Raw genomic sequence first — 9,972 nt, 5'->3', positions numbered from 1 at the left:
AGATGCCCCATGCACTAGATGAGCAGATTAATGTTGTAGACGGAAAGGATGTTGAAGAGCTGGTGGCTGATGAGCTTGCAGTTTATGAAGATGATACCAAGGAGGGCGCAGTTGGTGAGGTAGCGACGAGGTCGTGGAGCAGGTAGCTGGAGCTATTGAGCACACGACTGCAACTAATGAGCAGGTGATGGAACATGATGAAGCCTCGAGGGCGTAGCCGATCAGTAAACCGAGGAGGCTACTGATCAAGAGTCACCTATTGGAGTCTCGTAGTAGATGAAGATTTCATTTATCTTTTCATGCTTTGTAGTTTTCTTTTCTTTCGTGATAACTAGTCTCGGTTGACCATCTTCTTTTTGTTGAACTTTGGCGAGTTGGTCACGTTTCATTGAAGTTGTCCTGCGTCTCCCTTGGGACGCATGTGGACAGTGGCTTGCTTGGCATGCAGCCCTTAGGATGCTTCATTATAGTTGTCCTGCGTCTCTCTTAGGATAATTTTGGACATTGGTCTGCTTGGCTTGCGTCTCCTTTAGGGCGCTTCATTGTAGTTTGTCTCGCACACTTCGTTGAATGAAAACTTGAACTTGTATTGATGTTTATCATGAGTACATCGCTTTATTGAATGCAAATAAATGGACGAACAAGGAAAAGCATTGAAAATAGCTTTGCCTTCAACTATGTTGGAGATGACTTGGTTGCTTGCTAGGGATTGAGCTGGTAAGTGGAGGCTTTACGGGTAGTATCTTTGGGGATGATGAGTATTCCACTGTCTCGGAGTTTCCTTTCCCTCTAGGGTGTCAAGTGTATAGCTCCCTCTGCCCTTAGATTCGCCGATCATGCAAGGACCTTCCCAACTAGATTTCATCTTCTTCGATCCATGCATTTGTGCTGAAATGAAATCTTTTCTAAGCACAAGGTCATCAGGTTGGAATTGTCTCACTTTGGCTCTCTTGTGGTAGTAGAACATCAACTTTTGCTGATATGTTACTACTCGAACAATGGTCTTTTCTCATTCTTCTTTAAGCAGGTCAAGGTTGACCTTTATCTATTCACAATTTTGATCAATGCTGGCTACCTCGATACTCTTGGATGGAACAATGATATGAAGGGGAATGATTGCTTCAGTTCCGTAGGTGAGCGAAAATAGGGTTTGATATGTTCATAATTTCACATCATTTTGTATCCTTTTTACTTAGTTTTGTGAATTAATTTGGACTAAAGATGCTGAGTTTAGTTATTTCCTATTTTTCAGCTTAAGAGCCACGAAATGTATAAATTCGCCAAATATTCATCGTAGAGTTTGACATGATTCCAATTAGAGATGGAAGACAGCATCTCGAAGTTTATCCATGAATATTGTCATAATTTTTGAAGACTGCTAAGGTCCCAATTTTTAATTAGACAACTCAGCATAAATCAATTCCCGGAGAATACTAAGTCAGTAGGGGTATTTTGGCCATAACTCACTCATATGTCATCAGATTGAGGCACACGATTATGGCTGTAAAGAAGACATCCAGAGCTTTCCAAAGAGTGGTCGTACATAATTTTTGGAGGTCAGAAAGGTGTCCAAATCGCATTCGCAATGAGGATCACATGTAGTTTCCTAGAGGTTTTAGGAAACTTAGTTTTAATTACCTTTTCTAGTTAGGAACTGACTTGGAAATCAAGTCTTCGTCTAAGGCCACTTGTTTAGGCCCATTCTAACTAGGTTTTAGGTTCTTTTAAGAGGTGAGGTCGTGGGAGCTGAAGAGATACACCAAAAATTTCAGACTTCAACCGTGGAGCAAGGAAGAGCGACCGTGCCTCTAAACTCTAAGGGTTTTTCTTATCTCTTTCTCCATGTTTTATTTTTGCTTTGTTACCATGATTATGAGTAACTAATTTTCTTTTACTAAGACACAATGTAACCATTTTCTACTTATTCAAAGCTTAGTTATGTCATGCTATTAGAATTTCCGTGTTGTTGAAATTTAGTCACTGTGCTTATTTTCTTAACTAATGATCTTGATAATTAGCTACCATCTAGGTTTTTGGTTAAGTAATTTGATGCATGTTAGGGTATATGCCATGCCTAATATGAGTTTTGCTTCTTGTGATTAAATTCATGAATGCGCCTAAGGTAAACGCCATATTCTTGGGGGTTTGTGTGATTGTGTGAAGTTCTCTTTGAACCTAAGGTCTTTTTATATGTTTATATTTATCCCTCACGCCAAGGATAAATTGCATGTAAGAAGAAGTGGTTAATTACTGTGAAAAGAGTTAATCATAATTTTGGAGAACTAATCATCAACATAACTTCGGACTTTTGATAGTATGCATGCTAAGGTTTAGATAAGAGGAATTGTGGTGAAATTGTTGTCTTGGAATGCTTCTTTAAAATCTTTCACAAACTTATTTAATTCACGTTTTTCTTCGTTATCTTGTCTTTTTTTCTTGTTTTCAACGTTCTTTTAAAGAAAATCTTTCAAACCCAACTTTCAAAACTCCTCTATTAAGTTTTAGTTGAGTCATTAGTTTTAAGTTTATTAATTAGGGTGTCTAGAGTAATTTAGGATTTAAATTAGTTTATAATTCACAACAACTTGAGAATTTATTCGGTCACTGTGGGAACGACCTTGTACTTGCCTTGGCTATATTGCATTAACCTTGTGCGCTTGCAAGTTTATTTCTTGAATTTAACTATCTAATTTTCAGGTAGTAAAATTATACATCAAGTTTTTGGCGCCGTTCCCGGGGACTGAGTTTAATTCTTTGGGTTGTGTGATTTTAGCTTTATTTCAGTTGCTTGTCGTCCCTTTTATATTTGTGTTATTGTTTTACTTTATTGTATTTCTTTGATTTATTCTCTTTTATTATTTGTTTCGTTGTTTTCCAGCACCGCCTATTATTAATTATCTGTTTTGGTTTGTTGTCTTCGTTGATCTCAAATATTTGCGTGTTATGTGCGTGTCCGAGAGCTCTGTCGCATCAACCAACTAGCGTTTGCTACTGATTTAGAGTGACACAAAGTCAATGGCAGCCAACACTAAGCCCTTGAAGGAGTATTCACAGCCCACAATTTTAGATGAGCCTTCATGTATCATATTTCCTGAAATTGATGATGTTTCGTTTGAGCTGAAATCTGGCACCGTTGGTCTTCTTCCTTCATTATATGGTAAATCAAATGAAGATCCCAACATTCATATTAAGGATCTTTACATAGCTTGTGGTACGGTTCATATTAAGGGAGTTTCACAAGAAATAGTGCGCCTGAGATTGTTCCCATTCACTCTCAAAGACAAGGCCAAGTCATGGTTCACCTCTCTTCCTGCTAGATCCATCATGTCATGGGAAGAACTTGCTCAAAAATTCATGCTGAAATTTTTCCCTGCCTAAAAAACATTGCTACTTAGGAAGGAAATCACGAACTTTGAACAAAAGCCTCGAGAATCTTTTCATGAGTGCTAGGAGCGATTTTGTGATCTACTACAACAATGTGCTCATCATGGAGTGGAAACTTGGATGCAAATGCAGATCTTTTACCAAGAACTAACCTCAGCCAGTAGAAACAATGTTGATGCTACGTGTGGAGGAGCTCTGAGTGAGAAAGATCCTGAGGAGTGCTTCAAAACTTTTGAGAGAGTTGCTGCCAACTCTATGCAATGGGGAGATGACAAATTCACAAGGAAGATTAGTGTGCATAGTGTCGATACAAATCCTGGAGTTGCTTCAGCATCTCAAGTATCCAACTTGAAAAAGAAGCTTAAAATTTCATGCAGTCAATGACCAGATTTGTTCCTCCTCCCTCTATTTGTGCTATTTGCTTTGATAATTCTCATCCAACTAATAATTGCCCTTTGAATGATCTTACGCAGGAGCAGGCTAATCAAATAAATTCATTTCAAAAGCCACGACATGATCCCTACTCCAACACGTATAACCCGAGATGGAAGAACCACCCCAATTTCTCATGGAACAACAACAATCCGTCTGAGCAGCGCATTTATCCTCAGTAGAAACCTGCCAATCCGAATGAACCAAGAGAACCAACTTTGAAGGAGATTATGACTCAGTTTATTCAGACTCAACAACAAACAAACAAACAATAACCTTCAAGCTGGTTATCAAAATTGTCATACTGCAATTCAGAAATTGGAAGTCCAAGTAAGCCAGATTGCAAACATAGTCAATGAGAGGGAGAAAGGCAAGTTACCTAGCCAAACTGAAGTCAATCCAAGAGGCCAACAAACAATGGATATTTTGGAATTGTTTAGAAAGGTCCAAATAAATATTCCATTGTTGGATGCAGTGAAGCAAATCCTAGCTTATCCTAAGTTCCTCAAAGATGTTTGCACAAAAAAATGAAAGTTTGCTACACATGACAAAATGATGTTGTCCGAGGAATGCAGTGCAGTTCTCCTTAAGAAATTGCCATCAAAACTTAAGGATCCAAGGAGTTTTACAATTTCTTGCATTATTGGAAATTTACATATTGAAAAGGCTTTAATTGATTTGGGTGCAAGTATTAACTTAATGCCTTATTCTGTATTTCAGCAGTTAGGCATTGGAGAGATTAAACCAACTTCTGTGAGCTTGCAACTGGTTGATAGGTCTATCAAATATCCACTTGGAATCATTGAAGATATACTAATCAAAGTGGATAAATTTGTGCTTCCAGCAGATTTTATCATCCTTGACATGGAGGAAGATAGAGAAGTTCCCGTCATTATGGGATGTCCTTTTATGGCTACTGCTGGCACCATTATTGATGTGAAGAAAGGTTTATTGTCCATGACTGTGCAAGGCCAAATTGTTGAGTGCAAGGTGTTTGAAACCATTAAGAAACCCGTGGAGATGGACGAGTGTTTCTGTGTAGATGCCATTGATACTACTACTGCACCACTTTCCTAGCTAATGTCAACGAGGATGAACTTCTCACCTGCCTTGCCAACCCGGAGCTAAGATCAGATTCCAATGAGGCCCAACACCTTGTAGCAGCTTTGGATTCAACACCTATTCAGCTCCCAAGGTGGCGTCACACATATGAGCCACTAGGGACACCTAGCACTCCTGTTTTGCAGGCTGATGGTGTGAAAAAGGAAGTTACAACTTAATAAACTCGAGGAGCTAAGACATGAAGCTTATAAGAATGCAAGGATATATAAAGAAAAGACCAAAAAGTTGCATGATCAAGCTATTTCTAGGAAGACATTTGTGGCAGGAGAGAAAATGTTGCTTTATAAGTCCAAACTTCGACTCTTTATGGGCAAATTGCATTCAAGATGGATAGGCCCCTTCCTCGTCACTCAAGTTTCTCCTCATGGTGTTGTAGAGATTCAGAACATGTCAACTGGGACCCAATTCAAAGTGAATGGTCATTGCCTCAAGCATTATCTAGAATCTCACTTTGATCCTCAAGAGGTGGTGTCATTCTTTGACACCATTCCATCACCATGTTCATGAGCACCATTTTTAAGTCCAGCTAATGACTTAAAACAAGCGCTTCTTGGGAGGCAACCCAAGTTTTCTTACTTTTCCTTGTTAATTTCTAGTTTTTGCTTCTTGTGCTGTCTTTTTGGTTTCCTTAGTGATTTGATTACTTTTTTGTGTGTAGGAACAAGTTGAAAACTTCCCAGTATGTTTAAGGAGTCTTTTTCAATGTGTTGGCACTCCTCATTTGGACTGCAAAGCAAGGGAAGGCAACAAGTTGCAGTTCGAGAATCCACAACCTGCATTTATAGGTATTTTCTAGGTTTCAATGCCCATATTTTGATCCAATGCTCCCAAGGCTGCAAACTAGTTTTTGTGGGCGTCCATACACCTAGGCTAACTTCAGGGAGTAGGATTTACGGCATAAGAGCCAAGCCATAAGGCTTTTGTGCATAATCATACCAAACAACTCACATATGCCTTTTTGTTGGGTTTGTAATTGCCAAAAGTTGAAATAATGCAAGAGGAAAGGTTATTTTGGTTGATGTTTTTGTTGGAAAAGTTGAGAAGTTTTCCTATGCACAATATCATTTTCTTAGTTCTTTCGCACCAAGGAGTGGCCCCAGCAAGTGCTATACAGTCTCATGAAGATGTTCTGGGTGTTGGTTTAGTTTGGAGAACTTTATTGTTAAAATTTGGCTTTTGGCACAATTATGGTCATTTTTGGATTCTCCTCATAATTTTCACTATGGAGTGTTTCACATGAATTCAAGGTTTCAGTCATGTTGCAAATGGTTATGGTGATGATTTGGACTAAGTTTGGGGGTCCCATATGGCCTACATTGTGTTTTAGTGGGTTGGAAGTTCAAAAATGAGCCAAAATACCAAAATTGATACTGGTGCATTTTCTGGCTGTTCATCAGATTTTTCGTCGCCCAAACCCCTTTTGCGAGGGGTGTTCATCGGATTTTTTGTCGAGAAAAGGTGACAACCTTTAGTGACGGTTTTCCTGCAGAAAACCGTCGCTAAAGTTCATTTTTCCAAATTTTGCTGCTGTTCCTTTCCTGAAATTTTGGGGGTGGTTTGCCACTCACTAGAGCCTTATGCCTCACCATAAACCGAGGAAGTCCTCTTCTTTTCCTTGTTTCTCTTATTTATTTCTTTATTTCTTTTCTTTTCTATATGCTTCCTTCCTTAACCATGCATTGCCTATTTTCTTTTCTTAATATTGAGGACAATGTTTAGTTCTAGTTTGGGGGTGGGAAAATTTTCTTAGGTTGTTTTCTTTTAGTAAATTTTTTTTTTAAAAAAAAAATTGTTATTCTTAGTCCGTTTGTTCTTCTTGTTAATTGTGGACAATTCAAAGTATAGTGAAATTTCAATTTTGAATTTGATATTCATAGGTGAGTTTAAAGGTTTGAACATGCTTCCATTAAGAAATCTAGGATGAAATTTGCAATCACAGTTATTTACTTTGGATTGGTGGATTAGTCATATGCTTAACCTTGAGACTTTCACATGCACACCAACATTCTTGTAAGGAGTTAAACGAGTTTTGAGTGCTCATCCTTTTCTTTTATAAAATGTAGGACTATTTAGCATTTAACTAAAAGAAAAAGGTATAACAGATTAAAGAAGTCACAGCCCTATGCAAAATCAAAGTACCAAAATTGAAGTGAGCTAAAAGCTAAAAGTCGGAAATTACATAAAAGCCTTTTCAACTTGAGTGAGTAAGTCCTTTAGGATGTCTTCACATTTAGTGCCCTAAAGTCATTTGATTTGGGAGTCACTGACCTAAAGCTCATTACATGGGTTGATTAGAAAGCTTGTTCCAAAAAAAAAAAAAAAAAGAAGAAGAAGAAGATGCAAAAAGAATGCCTTTGCTAGTTGTTTGCTAGGTAGTCCGTATTTTATAGCATAAGAGGTGCTGCATGCTTGAGATTGGTTAAATTTTCTGTGTTTGTGTTGGCCTCACACTACACCAAGAAAAGCATGTGAGTTCTTTACTAATCTTTTGTAAATCTCTTTGATTGTATGAATTAATTGTTTAAAATTTTGGAAGTTTGTTCTTTCTTTTAAACCTTTCTATGACTTGAGAATTCTAAATTGTGTTCCAATGTACTTTCGATTGATTGCAATTGGCCAGGAGAAAAATTGAACTGAGACTAACACCTTTGGTTTGTACAAACAAGAGTCCTGTCTGTCGTGTGTTTCTGTTTCTTTTTGTTTTTTTTTTCTTTCTTCGTTCTTTATTTTTTTGCTTGATGACTAGCAAAATCCAAGTTTGGGGGTATTTGATATATTCATAATTTCACATGATTTTATATTTTACTTAGTTTTGTGAATTAATTTGGACTAAAGATGCTGAGTTTAGTTATTTCCTATTTTTCAGCTTATGAGCCACGAAATGTATAAATTCGCCAAATATGCATCTTAATAGAGTTCGACATGATTCCAAGATGGAAGACAGCATCTTGAAGTTTATCCATGAATATTTTCATAATTTTTGAAGACTGCTAAGGTCCCCATTTTTAATTAGACAACTCAGAATAAATCAATATAAATTTATAAATAAACCCAATCCTAGACATGTATTTATAAAAAAACTCAAGCACTATTTAAACATAGAAACACACCCAAAATAAACCCCAAAGTCAACTTTTTGGGTGTGTTTATAAATGGATTTTGAGTGTGTGTAATGATGAGTTTTGGGTGTGTTTATATGTTTAAATAGTGCTTGGGTTTTTTTTATAATTTCAACCCCCATTTTGGGTGTTTTAGTGAAACTCCCATAAATCAATTCCCGGAGAATACTGAGTCAGGAGGGGTATTTTGATCATAACTCACTCATACATCATCAGATTGAGGCACACGATATATAGCTGAACAGAAGACATCCAGAGCTTTCCAAAGAGTGGTCGTACGTAATTTTTGGAGGTCAAAAAGGTGCCCAAATCGCATTCTCAATGAGGATCACGTGCAGTTTCCTAGAGGTTTTAGGAAACTTAGTTTTAATTAACTTTTCTAGTTAGGAACTGACTTGGAAATCAAGTCTTCATCTAGGCCACTTGTTTAGGCCCATTCTAACTAGGTTTTAGGTTCTTTTAAGAGGTGAGGTCGTGGGGGCTGAAGAGATACACCAGAAATTTCAGACTTCAACCGTGGAGCAAGGAAGAGCGACCGTGCCTCTAAACTCTAAGGGTTTTTCTTATCTCTTTCTCCATGTTTTATTTTTGCTTTGTTACCATGATTATAAGTAACTAATTTTCTTTTACTAAGACACAATGTAACCCTTTTCTAATTATTCAAAGCTTAGTTATATCATGTTATTAGAATTTCCATGTTGTTGAAATTTAATCACTGTGCTTATTTTCTTAACTAATGATCTTGATGCTTAGCTACCATCTAGGTTTTTGGTTAAGTAATTTGATGCATGTTAGGGTATACGCCATGCCTACTGTGAGTTTTGCTTCTTGTGATTAAATTCATGAATGCGCCTAAGGTAAACGCCATATTCTTGGGGGTTTGTGTGATTGTGTGAAGTTCTCATTGAACCTAAGGTCTTTTTATATGTTTATATTTATGCCTCACACCAAGGATAAATTGCATGTAAGAAGAAGTGGTTAATTGATGTGAAAAGAGTTAATCATAATTTTGGAGAACTAATCATCAACATAACTTGGGACTTTTGATAGTATGCATGCTAAGGTTTGGATAAGAGGAATTGTGGTGAAATTGTTGTCTTGGTAAGCTTCTTTAAAATCATTATCTTGTCTTCTAATTTTCTTGTTTTCAACGTTCTTTTAAAGAAAATATTTCAAACCCAACTTTCAAAACTCCTCTATTAAGTTTTAGTTGAGTCATTAGTTTTAATTAGGGTGTCTAGAGTAATTTAGGATTTAAATTAGTTTATAATTCACAACAACTTGAGAATTTATTTGGTCTCTGTGGGAACGACCTTGTACTTGCCTTGGCTATAGTGCATTAACCTTGTGCGCTTGCAAGTTTATTTCTTGAATTTAACTATCTAATTTTCAGGTAGTAAAATTATACATCAGGGTTTCATTGGTTGATCTCTTGTTGGTAATGCAATAAGCCCACATGACTCCAGGAAGCTCATTGACCCATTTTCCTTTGACATCTTCCAGCCTTTTCTTTAGGCACTCCAGCACGATCTTGTTGGATGCTTCCGCTTGGCCATTGCCTTGCAGATATCTAGGAGTTGATAAGTGCTACTTGATGCCATACTTTGCAAAGAGCGCGCTGATCTGCTTCGCAATGAACTGTGACCCATTTTTGGTGACCAGCGACTACTGGCAGCCAAACCAACAAATGATGATCTTCGAGATAAACTGCTCCATGTTGGCTTCTTTAGTAGAGGATAGAGCTTTGACCTCAATCCATTTAGTAAAGTAGTCGGTGACGACAATCATCATTTCTTTCTTGGCAGGTGCTAGCGGCATGGGACTTACTAAATCAATGGCCCATTGCATGAATGGCCATGGGCTGTTCTATGGGTGTTGTACTTTAGCTGGTAAGCTCGGAACTATCTTGTAATGC

General features: G+C 37.4%; 1 non-coding gene across 1 annotated transcript; it reads right to left on the bottom strand.

The window, feature by feature from the left end:
- Window positions 1-3,387: 3,387 nt before the first annotated feature.
- On the bottom strand, window positions 3,388-3,494 carry LOC148914985 (small nucleolar RNA R71). Its single transcript, XR_016123047.1, has one exon. It is a non-coding gene; the product is annotated as a small nucleolar RNA R71 (small nucleolar RNA).
- Window positions 3,495-9,972: the final 6,478 nt, after the last annotated feature.

Source organism: Prunus mume, linkage group LG8, assembly GCF_029339155.1.
Source record: "Prunus mume cultivar Tortuosa linkage group LG8, ASM2933915v1, whole genome shotgun sequence".
Taxonomy (NCBI): domain Eukaryota; kingdom Viridiplantae; phylum Streptophyta; class Magnoliopsida; order Rosales; family Rosaceae; genus Prunus; species Prunus mume.
The sequence above is the reverse complement of the archived record's forward strand: the minus strand, read 5'-3'. Positions and strand labels throughout refer to the sequence as shown.